A 16,499-nucleotide genomic window follows, 5' to 3' on the forward strand; every position below is an offset into this window, starting at 1 on the left:
AGACAAACACACAGGAAGTAGGTCTCTTTCGGAGAGGTAGGACCACCGCAGGAGGAAGGGTAAGGTTTTAGCTCTGACCTCTGACCTCTTGGCTTTCTTCTTTACATTGGTTCTGTGTTTCTTATTTAATAAGATGGTTGGTTACATCTACAGGGGGCATTCTGTTGCCATTGTTCCTGGAATAAATATTCTTTCTGGGAATGCCCTGTTTACACTCCCTTTTCAAATGACCTTGTTTTCCACACCCAAAACATCCGACATTCCTCAAACCTTTTGAAATTGCTTCTCCTATCTATATATCATCATGGCCATGAGACTCAACATTAATTGTACCCCTGATCCAGTCCTCCATGGGTGCAGATCTTGCCTTTAATGGCCTGATTATTCTTTTGCATGCTGCATTCATGTTCTCAAAAGCCAAAGATTCAATTATTATCTGTCTAGCATCTGAATCTGGTACTATTCTATTTACTGCTGAAGACAGCCTTTATAAGAAATCTGTGAAGGAATTGATATTGAACTCGAGTTGCAAGAGGCGAGTCCAGTCTCAAAATGGAGGGCCATGATCCAAAGGAACCAGAACAGTTGAGGAAGCTATTTATTGGTGGTCTGAGCTTTGAAACTACAGATGATAGCTTAAGAGAACATTTTGAGAAATGAGGCACACTTACAGACTGTGTGGTAATGAGAGATCCCCAAACAAATTGTTCCAGGGGCTTTGGTTTTGTGACCTACTGCTGTGGAATGTTCTGTGTTTCCTGTGGGAGCCCGTTCTCGGGTTCCTCGTGGCTTTACCCAGCAGGTCCGCATAGAGGATGATTAGGACCAACACAGGCCTGAGTGCAGGTGTCTGAGATGGTCTGCACTTGGCTGTGCTGGAGGATGGTCTGTATGTCAAGTTGCTCTGGTCAATAAATAAAACACTGATTGGCCCATGGCTAGGCAGGAAGTATAGGCGGGACTAACAGAGAGGAGGAAAGAAAGAACAGGAAGGCAGAAGGAGTCACTGCCAGCCGCCACCCTGACAAGCAGCATGAAAAGATGCCGGTAAGCCACGAGCCATGTGGCAGGGTATAGATTTGTGGAAATGGATTAATTTAAGCTATAAGAACAGTTAGCAAGAAGCCTGCCACGGCATACAGTTTGTAAGCAATATAAGTCTCTGTGTTTACTTGGTTGGGTCTGAGTGGCTGTGGGACTGGTGGGTGACAAAGATTTGTCCTGACTGTGGGCAAGGCAGGAAAACTCTAGCTACTACCTACTCTTGTGTTGAAGAGGTGGATGCTGCAATGTGTGCTCAGCCACACAAGGTTGATGGGTGTGTGGTTGAACCAAGAGAGCTGTTTCTAGAGAGGATTCTGTAAAGCCTGGTGCCCATATAATCTGAGAGCCTACTTTGAAAAGTATGGCAAAATCGAAACCATAGAAGTTATGGAATACAGGCAGAGTGGAAAAAAGAGAGGATTCGCTTTTGTAACTTTTGATGATCATGACACAGTTGATAAAATTGTTGTTCAGAAATACCACACTATTAATGGGCATAATTGTGAAGTGGAAAAGGCCCTTTCTAAACAAGAGATGCAGTCTGCTGGATCACAGAGAGGATCCATGGAGGTGGATCTGGAAACTTTATGGGTCATGGAAGAAACTTTGTAGGTGGTGGAGGTAATTTTGGTTGTGGTGGAAACTATGGTGGTAGAGGTGGTGGTAGCAGAGGTAGTTATGGAGGTGGTGATGGTGGATATAATGGATTTGGAGGTGATGGTGGCAACTATGGTGGTGGTCCTGGTAAGAGTAGTAGAGGAGGCTATGGTGGTGGTGGACCAGGATACGGAAATCAAGGTGGTGGGTATGGTGGTGGTGGAGGAGGATACTATGGTTACAATGAAGGAGGAAATTTTGGTGGAGGTAACTATGGTGGTGGTGGGAACTTATAATGACTTTGGAAATTATAGTGGACAACAGCAATCAAATTATGGGCCCATGAAAGGGGGCAGTTTTGGTGGAAGAAGCTCAGGCAGTCCCTATGGTGGTGGCTATGGATCTGGTGGTGGAAGTGGTGGATATGGTAGTAGAAGGTTTTTAAAAAAAAAAAAAAAAAAAGCAGAAAAGGGCTACAGTTCTTAGCAGGAGAGAGAGCGAGGAGTTTTCAGGAAAGCTGCAGGTTACTTTGAGACAGTCGTCCTAAATGCATTAAAGGAACTGTAAAAATCTGCCACAGAAGGAGCGATGATCCATAGTCAGAAAAGTTACTGCAGCTTAAACAGGAAACCCTTCTTGTACAGGACTGTCATAGCCACATTTTTCAAAAAGTGCAGCTATTGATTCATGCAATGTAGTGTCAATTACATGTACATTCCTGAGGTCTTTTATCTGTTGTAGCTTTTTCTTTTTCTTTTTCTTTTCATTACATCAGGTATATCGCCCTGTAAATTGTGGTAGTGGTACCAGGAATAAAAAATTAAGGAATTTTTAACTTAAAAAAAAAGAAATCTGTGAAGGATTCTTTCAGGCCCTGTATAACTTTCATGAATGATTCAATTATCTTTTCTGCTTCCTCAATTCTGTTCCATGCATTCATGCCTGCCATGTGGCATAGAATTAAGGTTTGGTTATCATATAAATATTGTCTTTGTATTTCAGCGTATTGGCCTTCTCCAAGATGCTGATCCTAGGAAATTTCCACACCTCTAACTCTACATTGATTTTCTATTGTCTCAGCTTCGTCTCTATACCACATGTGCCTCTGCAATTGTGCTCCAGGTTCCAGGACAGCCATTATTAATTCTTTACAGTTCTGAGGAATAATCCTATTATGAGTTGACCACGAGTTTAACATTTGCTTTACAAGTGGAGAATGCACACCATAGGATACTATAGCTTCCTTAAATCTCCTCAAATCTTACATTTCAACTGGAGTCCAATTATTTTGTACATGCCCTTGATCAGGTAGTTGCTATATGGTTACCAGATAAATTAAGTTTGATTGTTTGAAAACAGACTGTCTCTCTGTAACTTTATAATCCAATCCTGAAATAATTTCACCCTTAAATTCTTCTGTCTGAGTCTGAATTTCTCTGTAATTCATTTTAACAGGTTTTTCTAAAGCTTTTTCTTGGCACTTAAATTAACCATCTTTAATAGTAAAATAAGGATAATTAAACAAATAATATGCATAATTGATGTTACATACATCCCATCAATATTAATCCTCTCATGTAATTGTCCCATTTTCAGACTGCCTAATGTTTTATCAAACAAAGACCAATTTCCTTCCATTGTAAAGATATTTCCCATTTTTTAATGTGGTAAAAAAAAATTTCTCTTTTAACTAGTTTCTCCCTTTAAGATATCTGATATCTTAATTGACTTACCAAGTCTGTGTAGAACAGTGGAAGTCCTAGGGAATTTCAAAACAGCTACCTAGCATGGTTGCCGTCTGACATGGGAATCCAGAAAGAGGAAGACGGGGGGGGGGGGGGCAGGGAGCCTATTACCTACCAGGAGAAGAGAAAAAAGCTAAAAGCTAAAGTCCAGCCATGTGCTCCAGCTTGTGCCTTTTGGGGCCAGAGCCACTTGTAGCTCCAGATCCTTTAAGCTCTGGCCATATGAGTTAGAGATCTAGCGACAAGTAGCTCCTGCTGTGTGTAGCCAGACCACTTATAGCTATGGTCAAGTGCAACCTGGGGTCTGTAAACTCAGGCTGAGCTGGTACCTGTAACCCCTGGCCTATAAAGCCACCAATTGTTTTTTTAATAAATTCTTGCCACATGGTGCCAAATGTATCTGTCTCTGTGTTTCTTATTTAATAAGACTGTTTAGAAATTCGGCTATATATAGTTATAATTTTCTCAGTCTTACAATTTTAACTCTTAATAGAACCATTTGAATTTTCTTGCTAACAGAACATAGGAAAAACTTCTGATGTTTTCACATCAAACTTAAATATTTCCTTAACTTCAAACCAGGGTGCATTAATATCAATAGGTTAACATAATTTCTGCAAACATATATTCAACCTTAATTCACTCATAACTCTTTCTTTTCTTTATAAATTTTTTAAACCAAATCTTGAATCTAGTTAGAGAAACCCAAACTTACACAATTCCTACAAACCCATATTGAAAAGCAATATTCTCAATCTAACCATTAACACTTTGAAAACTTTTAGCAAAACTTCCAAAACCAGTTTCTTAATAAAACTGTTTACACTTTAAATTAATCTCTTAGTATACCCATTTACATTTCTTACTAACAAAGCATAACATTAATCCACTCAAATAACAAGAAAATATTTTTTAAATTATACTAAGGAATACTACTTCTCCCTTTTTTTGTAATTTTTTTAAACACAATCTTAAGCCTAATTAGAAAACCCAAATTTTTCCATTTAAACAGCTCATTTGTGACACAAAACCAATTCTATAAGTAATTCCATTTTTACATAAAACAATTCATAAATCACCAAAGAATAAGGCATATATGCATACACAGAACTGCATCTTAAGTCTAGGTAGAAACAATAAATTTCTTCTTTTAAACAGTTGCATTTTTTTAAAAACATTTTTTTTCCTTTTATTTTATTTTACAATGCCATTCAGTTCTACATATCAGCCACGGGTTCCCCTGTTCTCCCCCCTCCCACCCCCTCCCCTTCCCCCCAGCCAACCCTCCATTCCCACCTCCTCCAGGGCAAAGCCTCCCCCGAGGACTGCAATCAACCTGGTAGACTCAGTCCAGGCAGGTCCAGTCCCCTCCTCCCAGACTGAGCCAAGCGTCCCTGCATAAGCTCCAGGTTTCAAATAGCCAACTCATGCAATGAGCACAGGACTCGGTCCCACTGCCTAGTTGCCTCCCAAACTGATCAAGGCAATCAACTGTCTTACCTATTCAGAGGGCCTGATCCAGCTGGGGGCCCCTCAGCCTTTGGTTCATAGTTCATGTGTTTCCATTCGTTTGGCTATTTTTTTCAATAATTGAGTAAAACCGAAATTTATTATAAGCCACAGTCGTCCTAGGGACCTCCATGCTATATATATATATATATATATATATATATATATATATATATATATATATATATATATATATATATAGCCTCCATGGTTCTATGGGTTGTGGTCTGATTGTTCTTTATTTTATATCTAGAATCCACTTATGAGTGAGTACATACCATGACTGTCTTTCTGGGTTTGGGTTACCTCACTCAGGATGATTTTTTCTAGTTCCTTCCATTTGCCTGCAAATTTCATGCTTTCATTGTTTTTCTCTGCTGAGTAGTACTCCACTGTGTATATGTACCACATTTTTTTCATCCATTCTTCCGTTGACGGGCATCTAGGTTGTTTCCAGGTTCTGGCTATTACAAATAGTGCTGCTATGAACATAGCTGAGCATGTATCTTTATGGTATGAATCAGCAGCATTCCTTGGGTATATGCCCAAGAGTGGGATGGCTGGGTCTTGAGGTAGTTTGGTTCCTAATTTTCTGAGAAAACTCCATACTGATTTCCACAGTGGTTGTACAAGTTTACATTCCCACCAACAGTGGAGGAGTCTTCCCTTTGCACTACATCCCCTCCAACATTGACTGTCATTGGTGTTTTTGATGGTAGCCATTCTGACAGGTGTAAGGTGGTATCTCAGAGTCGTTTTGATTTGCATTTTTCTGATGATTAGGGATATTGAGCATTTCTTTAAATGTCTGTCAGCCATTTATGATTCTTGTTTTGTGAATTCTCTGTTTAGCTCTTTAATCCATTTTTTAATTGGACTGTTCAGTATTTTGATGTCTAGTTTCTTGAGTTCTTTATATACTGTGGAGATCAATCCTCTGTCAGATGTGGGGTTGGTAAAGATCTTTTCCCATTCTGTAGGCTGTCTTTTTGTCTTATTGACTGTGTCTTTTGCCCTGCAAAAGCTTCTCAATTTTGAGAGGTCCCATTTATTAATTGTTGTGCTCAGGGTCTGTGCTGTTGGTGTTTTATTTAGGAAATGGTCTCCGGTGCCAATGTGTTCAAGAGTGTTTCCTACTTTCTTTTCTATTAAGTTTAGTGTAGCTGGATTTATTTTCAGGTCTTTGATCCACTTGGACTTGAGTTTTGTGCATGGTGACAGATATGGATCTATTTGTAATCTTTTACATATTGAGATCCAGTTATGCCAGCACCATTTGTTGAAGATTGTTTTTTCCATTGTATAGTTTTGGTTCCTTTGTCAAAAACCAGGTGTTCATATGTGCATGGATTAATGTCATGGTCTTCGATTCGATTTCATTGGTCCGTATGTCGGTTTTTATACCAGTACCAAGCTGTTTTTATTACTATAGCTCTATAGTAGAGTTTGAGGTCAGGGATGGTGATGCCTCCCAAGGTTGCTTTATCGTATAGGATTCTTTTAGCTATCCTGGGTCTTTTGTTTTTCCATATGAAGTTGAGTATTTTTCTTTCCAAGTCTGTGAAGAATTGTGTTGGGATTTTGATGGGGATTGCATTGAATCTGTAGATTGCTTTTGGTAAGATTGCCATTTTTACTATGTTAATCCTATCTATTCATGAGCATGGGAGATCCTTCCATTTTCTGATATCTTCTTCAATTTCTTTCTTTAGAGATTTAAAGTTCTTATCAAAAAGATCCTTCACTTGTTTAGTTAGTGTTATCCCAAGGTATTTTATATTATTTGTGGCTATTGTAAAGGGTGATGTTTCTCTGACTTCTTTCTCAGCCCTTTTTTCATTTGTGTATAGGAGGGCTACTGATTTTTTTAGTTGATCTTGTATCCTGCCACTTTACTGAAGGAGTTTATCAGCTGTAGGAGTTCCCTGGTAGAGTTTTTGGGGTCACTTATGTATACTATCATATCATCTGCAAATAGTGAAAGTTTGACTTCTTCCTTTCCAATTTGTATCCCCTTGATCTCCTTTTGTTGTCTTATTGCTCTAGCTAGAACTTCTAGTACTATATTGAATAAATATGGGGAGAGTGGACAGCCTTGTCTTGTTCCTGAATTTAGTGGTATCGCTTTGAGTTTCTCTCCGTTTAATTTGATGTTTGCTGTTGGCTTGCTATAAATTGCCTTTATTATGTTAAGAAATGTTCCTTGTATTCCTGATCTTTCTAAGACCTTTATCATGAAGGGGTGTTGGATTTTGTCAAAGGCTTTTTCAGCATCTAATGAGATGATCATGTGATTTTTTTCTTTCAGCTTGTTTATATGGTGTATTACATTGACTGATTTTCGTATGTTGAACCATCCTTGCATCCCTGGGATGAATCCTACTTGGTCATGATGGATAATTGTTTTGATATATTCTTGGATTTGGTTTGCCAATATTTTGTTGAGTATTTTTGCATCAATGTTCATGAGGGAGATTGGTCTGTAGTTCTCTTTCTTTGTTGCATCTTTGTGTGGTTTGGGTATCAGGGTAATTGTAGCCTCATAAAAAGAGTTTGGTAGTGTTCCTTCTGTTTCTATTGTGTGGAACACTTTGAAGAGTATTGGTATTAGTTCTTCATTGAAAGTCTGGTAGAATTCTGCACTGAAACCATCTGGTCCTGGGCTTTTTTGGTTGGGAGACTTTTGATGACTGATTCTATTTCCTTAGGGGTTATTGGTCTATTTAAATGGTTTATATGGTCTTGATTTAATTTTGGGATGTGGTATTTATCGAGAAAATTGTTCATTTCTTCCTGGTTTTCCATTTTTGTGGAGTACAGGTTTTTGAAGTATGATCTGATGATTCTCTGGATTTCCTCGTTGTCTGTTGTTATGTCTCCCTTTTCATTTCTGATTTTGTTAATTTGGGTGCTCTCTCTTTGCCTTTTAGTTAATTTGGCTAGGGGGTTGTCTATCTTGTTGATTTTTTCAAAGAACCAGCTCTTTGTTTCATTGATTTTTTTTGTATTGTTCTCTTGTTTTCTATTTCGTTGATTTCAGCCCTCGATTTGATTATTTCCTGGCATCTATTTCTCCTGGGTGAGTTTGTTTCTTTTTGTTCTAGAGCTTTCAGTTGTGCTGTTAATTCATTGGTATGGGATTGCTCCATCTTCTTTATGTGTGCATTTAGAGCTATGAATTTTCCTCTTAGCACTGCTTTCATAGTGTCCCATAAGTTTGGGTATGTTGTACTTTCATTTTCATTGAATTCTAGAAAATCTTTAATTTCTGTCTTTATTTCTTCCTTGACCCATTGATATTTCAGGTGGGCATTATTCAGTTTCCATGAGTTTGTGGGTTTTCTATAATTTTTGTTGTTATTGAGGTCTAACTTTAAGGCATGGTGGTCTGATAAGATACAGGAGGTTATTCCAATTTTTTGTATCTGGTGAGATTTTGTTTTGTGGCCAAGCATGTCAATTTTTGAGAAGGTTCCATGGGGTGCTGAGAAGAAGGTATATTCTTTTGTGTTAGAATGGAATGTTCTGTAGATATCTATTAAGTTCATTTGAGTCATAACATCTGTTAGGTCCTTTATTTCTTTGTTAAGTTTCAGTCTGGTAGACCTGTCTTTTGGTGAGAGTAGTGTGTTAAAAATCTCCCACTACTAATGTGTGTTTTAAACTTTAGTAGTGTTTCTTTTATGAATATGTGTGCTTGTGTATTTGGAGCATAAATGTTTAGAATCAAGACTTCATCTTGGTGGATTTTTCCTGTGATAACTATGTAATGTCCATCCTGATCTCTTTTGATTGATTTTAGTTTGAAGTCTATTTTATTAGATATTAGGATAGCTACACCAGCTTGTTTCTTAGGTCCATTTGCTTGGAAAGCCTTTTCCCAGCCCTTTACTCGGAGGTAGTGTCTGTCCTTGAAGTTAAGGTGTGTTTCTTGTATACAGCAGATGGATGGGTCCTATTTTCTTATCCATTCTGTTAGCCTGTGTCTTTTTATAGGTGAGTTGAGACCATTGATATTGATGGATAATTAATGACCAGTGATTGTTAATTCCTGTTATTTTTTGTAGTTGTGTTGTGTTTTTTTTCTTTGGTGAATGTTGGTGTGGGATTATCTATTGCTTGATTTTTCATGGATGTGTTTAGCTTCTTTGGGTTGGATTTTCCCTTCTAGTGCTTTCTGTAGGGCTGGGTTTGTGGACAGGTATTGATTAAATCTGGTTTTATCCTGGAATATTTTGTTTACTCCGCCTATGGTGATTGAGAGTTTTGCTGGGTATAATAGTCTGGGTTGGCATCCATGGTCTCTTAGTGTCTGCATAAGATTTGTCCATGATCTTCTAGCTTTCATAGTCTCTATTGAGAAGTCTGGTGTTATTCTGATGGGTTTGCCTTTGTATGTTACTTGGTCTTTTTCCTTTGCGGCTCTTAATATTTTTTCTTTGTTCTGTGTGTTTAGTGTTTTGATTATTATGTGGTGAGGTGACTTTTTTTTTGGATGCAGCCTATTTGGTGTTCTGTAAGCTTCTTGTATCTTCATAGGTATTTCTTTCTTTAGGTTAGGAAAGTTTTCTTCTATGATTTTGTTGAATATATTTTCTGTGCCTTTGAGTTGGTATTCTTCTCCTTCTTCTATCCCTATTATTCTTAGGTTTGGTCTTTTCATGGTGTCCCAAATTTCTTGGACATTTTGTGTTATGACTTTTTTGTCTTTAGTGCTTTCTTTGACTGACGAATCTATTTTCTCTATTGTGTCTTCAGTGTCAGAGATTCTCTGTTCCATCTCTTGCAATCAGTTGGTTATGCTTGTTTCTGTAGTTCCTGTTCGTTTAGTCAGGATTTCTATTTCCAGCATTCCCTCAGCATGTGTTTTCTTTATTGTCTCAAATTCATTTTTCAGATCTTGGAATGTTTCTTTCATCTGTTTAATTGCTTTTTCTTGGCTTTCTTTGATTTCTTTCAATTTTTTGTTAGTTTCTTCTTCCATTTCTTTAAGGGAGTTTTTATTTCCTCTTTAATGGAGTTTTTCATTTCCTCTTTAAGGGAAGTTTTTGTTTCCTCTTTAATGGTGTTTTTCATTTCCTCTTTAAGGGAATTTTTTATTTCCTCTTTAAGGGAATGTTTTATTTCTTCTTTAAGGGCCTCTATCGTCTTCTTAAAGTCATTTTTAGGATTGATTTCTTCTGTTTCTTCTGTCTTGGTATGTTCAGGTCTTGCAGGTGTAGAATCACTAGGTTCTGATGTTGCCATATAGGTCTTTATGTTGTTGCCTGTATTTTTGCACCGGCGTCTACTCATCTTTTCCTCTATGCGGTGCAGGTGGTGTCTGTGTCTGAGAGTGCCTCTCTTCTTTTAATTTTTAGTCTTGGTTCACTAGGAGTTCTTGGTTAAATTGGTGCTATTGGGCTGTTTCTTCAGGAGCAGCTGATCTCAGTCGGTGAAGTATATACTTATGATTCTGGTGATCTGGTTTGGTGGCTGGGGAGTGTCTTCTTCTGTGTTCTCAGGTCACGTTTTGTTCATTTGTCAACTCCTCAGCTGATCTTGTTTCTTCAGACTTCAAACTGTAGGGATCTGAATCCTCTCCTGGATGGATTTCAGCTGAGCAGGGTAGTCTCACCAACACCTCCAAGTTGTTGGGTTTCGCAGGATCAGCAGCTGGGCCCTGGGTTGGCCTCAGAAGGAGTGTTCAGATTCGTTCTGGTTCCGTCCCATGGAGATAGCTTCTTCCCCAGGTATTGGGGTTAGAGGCGTCCCTGTTCCAAGCTTTTGATTAAGAGTTTGTTTTCACTAGCTCTTCAGTGGGTAATAGCTCTGTTTCTGGTCTTTATTGCAACTGAGTTTTGGCCACTGCCTGTTGGGCCTGCTGCCTCTGCTTGTTGCCGCTGCTGTACCTGTCTACCTCTGTGGGCCGCCAGGCCTGTACCAACAGTTCCATTTTTAACACAAATAATTCCAGAAACAGTTCCTAGGTCATCACTATAAGTAAATTCAAAATTGTCTCATTGCAATGAAATCACTATTGTTCATTTCTTAAGTCCCAAAATTTAAATAATAAATTCTGGTATCAGCCTTCCAAATATGAAGAAATCCATAACCAAAACCCTCTTGTAGTTTTACCTCATTTTTTTAAGTTCAAAAGTAAATTCTGTTATCAGACTTTCACTACCAAATATGAAGAAGCATTTTACAACCAAAAACTTTTTGCAGTTGACAATTTTAGTTCAAACAAATGTCTCTACAACTTTCATTCTCAATCCAGAGAACTTTTTAGTTACAGTAACATTTTAAACTGCCCTGTTTTTGCTGTTAGCTCAGGTTTTTCTATGTTGTGTTGATTTTCCATGGATCTCAGCTGCGGATGCCTTGTGCTGGTTCTGGTGTCTGCCATTCTTAGCTTCTTAGCGGCTTCCTGAGCTTTTAAAACTACTCAGACTGCCTGCTTTGCAGTCTGCTAAGACACTAACTTCTGTATCTCAGGGTTTTTCACCATATACATTAAGGATAGACACACTCAACATTTACACTTTTTTTTTTTACAAACTCACATATAATACTTATTTATATACTTCTTGTTTACTTATATCCTTAAGGAAACTCTCTAAGAGTACCTTAGCAAATACACTTTAGACTTACATCATGCCCACTTACTACATAGTTTTACTTCTTACAAACTTATTACTACATATCTTGAAAAATTCTATCGATCTATTTTATACACTTATACTATTAAACAAACTCTATAGGGCTACCATTAGCATATACTTCTTACAAGCTTATATTCTTCGGCATATATCTAACTTAGCAAACACCTAAAGATTTCATAACACTTAGAAGAGATTTAAAATTTTCTAACAAAACAGAATAATTTTCTACTTCTTACTCTTAATTATTATCACTATCTCTATTAGAAAGATTCTCTTAACTAGACAGGAAGTACACAAATCATTTCTAAAGTTCAGAGCTTATAATCAGCTTTGATAGTTCTGAGAGTTATTTTGAAATGAGATTCTATTTCTTTAATGGCTTTCTTAACTCTGGGATTTAGTGAGTTTTGTTGCTAAAAATTTCAGATGTTTTACAACAACTCTGTTAAGAGCTATGTCAGTTTACAGCAAACCCAAAAAGAAAGAGATGAAAACCTTGTAAGGACTATTCTGTTTCTGAATTGATGAGCTGGCAACTCAACAGTCAATTTCCCAACAGAAGATAGTTGTCTAAATTGGAGTGGGGTTCCAGACCTGCAGCCTTCAGCAGGTCTGAAAACATTGCTGAAACTTAGTTACAAACTTGTCTCAAACTCCTCAGCAGTCTGGAAGCCTCTTTATACTACTACTATCCCCAGACTGCATATTAAGATGGAACCTTAATATCAAGAGCTTTGTTTTAGCTGCTTTTTACACTCAAACTCTGATACAATTTTCCCTCTTCTTAATTTTTTTAAAGCTGTGCTTGCCATGAGTTCTTTAACAATGGTGATGTTTCTGATAGATTTTTATTAGCCCAATATTCTCACCGAAACTGTTACTATTCAAAGGAGTCAAGAACATAGATGTTCTTTCATGAAACATATCCTTCATTAGCTTACTCTGAGGAAGAGTATAATCATAATTTTGCTGTGGGATGGTCTGTATGTCAAATTGCTCTGATTGGTCAATAAATAAAACACTGATTGGCCAGTGGCTAGGCAGAAAGTATAGGTGGGACTAACAGAGGAGAAAAGCAAGAATAGGAAGGCAGAAGGAGTCACCGCCAGCCGCAGCCATGACAAGCAGCATGTGAAGATGCCAGTAAGCTACAAGCCACATGGCAAGGTATAGATTTATGGAAATGGATTAATTTAAGCTATAAGAACAGTTAGCAAGAAGCCTGTCACAGCCATACAGTTTGTAAGCAATATAAGTCTCTGAATTTACTTGGTTGGGTCTGAGCAGCTGTGGGACTGGCGGGTGACAAAGATTTGTCCTGACTGTGGGCAAGGCAGGAAAACTCTAGCTACATGATTTAGTATTTTCACTTCATTAGCTTTAACTCCTGACGTTATTGTTGTTATCAGCTGTGATATTTAGCGTTGATTTCATATAAGGAACTTTCAGGTGTGAAGTGACTCCACTTTGTAAGACAGCTAGATTTTCTGAAGTTTGTTTCCCATCTATAAAGCAGTCATTTCTTTTTGAATCCCTGTTTCCTTGTATCCTTATTAGATTTGCAAAGGAATTATTCATTGCAGGCTGTTTGTTCAAAAGTCAAAGAACTCTTTAATTGCCCATAAATTTCTTCATATCCAAAACAGTGTTCAGCGTACACACTGCTTTCCCTTGCTTTTTAAAATGGTTTTAAAGTGGATTGTTGACAAATGGTTTCTAGTTAGAAGCTGTCCCTTTACTCAAATTCATAGCATCTTCTCTGTGCCATAATTCAGACAATTTTTTCTGTTTTAGTGGAACTTTCAGTTTGCTCTACAAAAACTTCACTTCAGGATGAGGGTGAAATTCCCCTTGAACTATCTATCATAAAGCTCTTAGCAAAAATTACTTGCACAGCTATTAGGGAAAATAAGGTATTTTCCTCAAGGAGCCAAAAACAGCAAAGCTCCAAGTTCTGTACTCTTACAATTTTTCCTTGGAACTAATATTCAACCAACTCTGAGACAGTTTTCCTTCTTCTTATTCTCTTAAAGTCTGTATTTTAAGTTTACTATGAACATCTTTTGGAGCTGAAAAGTTTTTCAGGCACTGTCTGAAATATCCATCTTTAGTGGAAAAACTACCCTTCCCAGAATGCATTTCTTGATATCAGTCCGCTGTTACTAGCTAGCTTATGGACTTCATTTGCCATAGTTCTTTTCGGGTCTGGGAGTCAACTTCTCATACTCTTTTACAGGGCTTGCTTTCAAAGTTTTTGCCCAGGAGGTTTGAACCAAACTTTTTGCATTTTCAATTACAGGACATCGGGAGATTTCTGCCCTCTTACCAGGCTTACTTTCAGAGTTTTCACCCTGGAGGTTTGAATCAAGCATTTTATGTTTTCAATTACAGGAGATTGGGAGATTTCTGTTCTGAGCTAGCTTTAATAGGTGTGTGTCTCTCCTTCATCCAACACACCAGCCCCGAATCAGAACCACACCTGCCTCATTAGCATGCATTTGAGGTGGGCATTTCTGATAGCAACTTTTCTTGGGGCTTGTGTTTTTCCTTAGCCACTCAGTGAAAAACAAAAGCATTTACAACAGAGCTTTTCCATAGCTCCTATAGAGATGTTTTCTCCCACTGATAGATATTTATGTCATTTCGGTTTTTCCTCCCCACCAGATGCAGAGCTACAGATATCTCAGGCTGTGTCTCAATTCCTCTGCTAGTGCCTTTGGAGATAGATTCTTTTCCCCCCTGAATCTGCCTCAAACTCTAGCAGCTTTCCCCAGGCCTTGTACCTTCCAGGGAAGAATCTGTCCCTTCTCCATTTCTTCTTCAGAGAGTCTTTCTCCCAGACAGTTCCCAGTTTTGTCTCAGTTTATCCCCTCTGCCCCAGAATCATTTTCCAATGCCACAAGTGGCAGCTTTTCTGTTTCTGAAGGTAGGGGCTTTAGTCTGTCTCTATTTTCAGGGTCTGTGTCATTTGCATACAGACTGAAAATCAAGCTTCTGTTTTTTTAACAAGGGAGGTTTTTGCCATCTCTAAGCTTGTATTAGGACAGGTGTATCTCCCTACATTTCACCTGGCCCAGTCACCCAGTCGGTTGTGTTCCTTTGTCCCTGCATTCTCAGACAGGGCGTATCGCCTGAGGCAATCACCTCTCAGGGCTACACTCCCTCATCTCACTGGGAGTCAGTTGAAACAAAGCTTCTCCAAAGAGATGCTTTCTCTGACAGAAAAGAAAGCTTTATTCCTGGATAGTTCTGTTCTGCCCTGGCTGGGCTCTTTCCCCAGACAGCATTCCTGACTCTGAAGTGCAACTGCTTCAGACACAGTTCAGCTTTATTGCTTTCCCCAGCAGCCCCTCCTGTCAGGGAAGAATCTGCCTTGGCTCTTTGCAGCTCTGTGCCTGCAACTTTCCAGAGTCTATGGCTAAGTTCTAGCTGCAGGAGAATTCTGGCTAGTCACCTCTCAGTTGTTGGTTGGAAGTGAAGATATAACACTTAACAGAGACAGTTTCAGCTCATTGCTTCAGGGGATCTTTGCATTAGGGCAATTTCATTCCAACAAGTGCTCACTCAGAAACAAAACCCTTGATGCCTCAACTCAGCTGCAACTGAAAAGCTTGGCCTTTTGCTTTTCCCACCATAAACAGTTTCCTGCCCTATTGGGCTCTTTGTGGCCCTTACTCTCCCAAGCATTTCCTCAGGGGACTCTGAACCACTGTCTTTTACTAGCTTGAAGAGACAGAGCTTAGGAGAGAGGTTTTGGGGAACTTAAGCACTGCCTCCTTCATTGAAGGGAAGAATTTTCTGGCTTGAAAGAAAGAACTTAGAGAGGTTTTGCTGTCTTAAGAGGTTTGTTGTTTTCCATTAGAGCTAATCACAGGTGATTCCCATCATCTTCAGGTGATGCTTATCCTTCATACTTTACTGAAAGAAACCAGAAAGCTCTAAAAGGCCTTTTAGAGAGAGATTAAGTTTTTCCCAAGATAGAAAGATTAAGGCTTTTTAGAGAGAGATTTTCTTACCAAATTTTCCAAGAAAAGATTTTAGTTTAAGAGAAAGATTTTTTTCCCTCGAGAGAGAAAGACCAACTTTCCCTAAAACTTCTGAAGCTTTTTGGCTTCTTATATCCACATTTTTGCCTCAGGGAGAAATCACTTTCTCCTGATGCTTGGACTTAGTATTTCAGCTGTCCCTAGGCCAAAAAGCTTTCATGGGAATCTTTTTTTCTGCCCAATAAGCTCAAAGAAGAGCTTTTTTCTGCCCTATAAGTTCAAAGAAGATAGATTTTTCCCAGTTTGCATTCATAGCCCCCAAAGTTAGAAAATTAAAGAGTTTTTCTGTCTAGTTGCCTAACTTATCTTAAATTTTTTTCTACACCATATTACTACACTATACCTTATATTCATTTTTTCACAGATAGAAACTGAGAAAGAGACAGAAGATAGAAATCTTGATAGAGGAGATTTTTTGCACTGCCACAAATCAGATACACTTCCAGTCCATTTTTCCTTTTCTCTCAAGGGTAAAGCCCCCTGCCCTTATTAATTTCTTTACTCACTTCAACACTGGACTGGACACTTCAACTGGCAGAGCCATACTCTCACTTTTGCCAAAAACTCTGCATAAAATTTCATATCACCATTATTATTTTCCTTTGTCTTTAGTCCCTGTTCATGGTGCCATTCTGTGGGGCAGCTACCCACCATCCCCACAGTTCCCCAGGATTTTCTTGAGTGAGAGCAGCAGGAAATATTAGATAGAAGGATTTAGAGTGTGGAGATAAACAGATAAAAAATACAGGATAGCCTCAAGAGGGCCTGGAACCTATTCTAATGGGCCCCGACTGTCTCTGCCCTAAAATATCTATAGAAATGCCAAGGGGTGGAGCAAAAAACCTCCCCCCAGCACAACCAAGTGCAGACCATCTCAGACACCTGCACTCAGGCCTGTGGTACAGTCATTCTCT

The 16,499-nt window shown here is 38.6% G+C and overlaps 1 pseudogene; it reads left to right on the forward strand.

The window, feature by feature from the left end:
* Positions 1–521: 521 nt before the first annotated feature.
* Positions 522–2,492, forward strand: LOC121825762 (heterogeneous nuclear ribonucleoprotein A3-like; annotated as a pseudogene).
* Positions 2,493–16,499: the final 14,007 nt, after the last annotated feature.

The sequence above is a fragment of the Peromyscus maniculatus genome, chromosome X, assembly GCF_049852395.1.
Source record: "Peromyscus maniculatus bairdii isolate BWxNUB_F1_BW_parent chromosome X, HU_Pman_BW_mat_3.1, whole genome shotgun sequence".
Taxonomy (NCBI): Eukaryota; Metazoa; Chordata; class Mammalia; order Rodentia; family Cricetidae; genus Peromyscus; species Peromyscus maniculatus.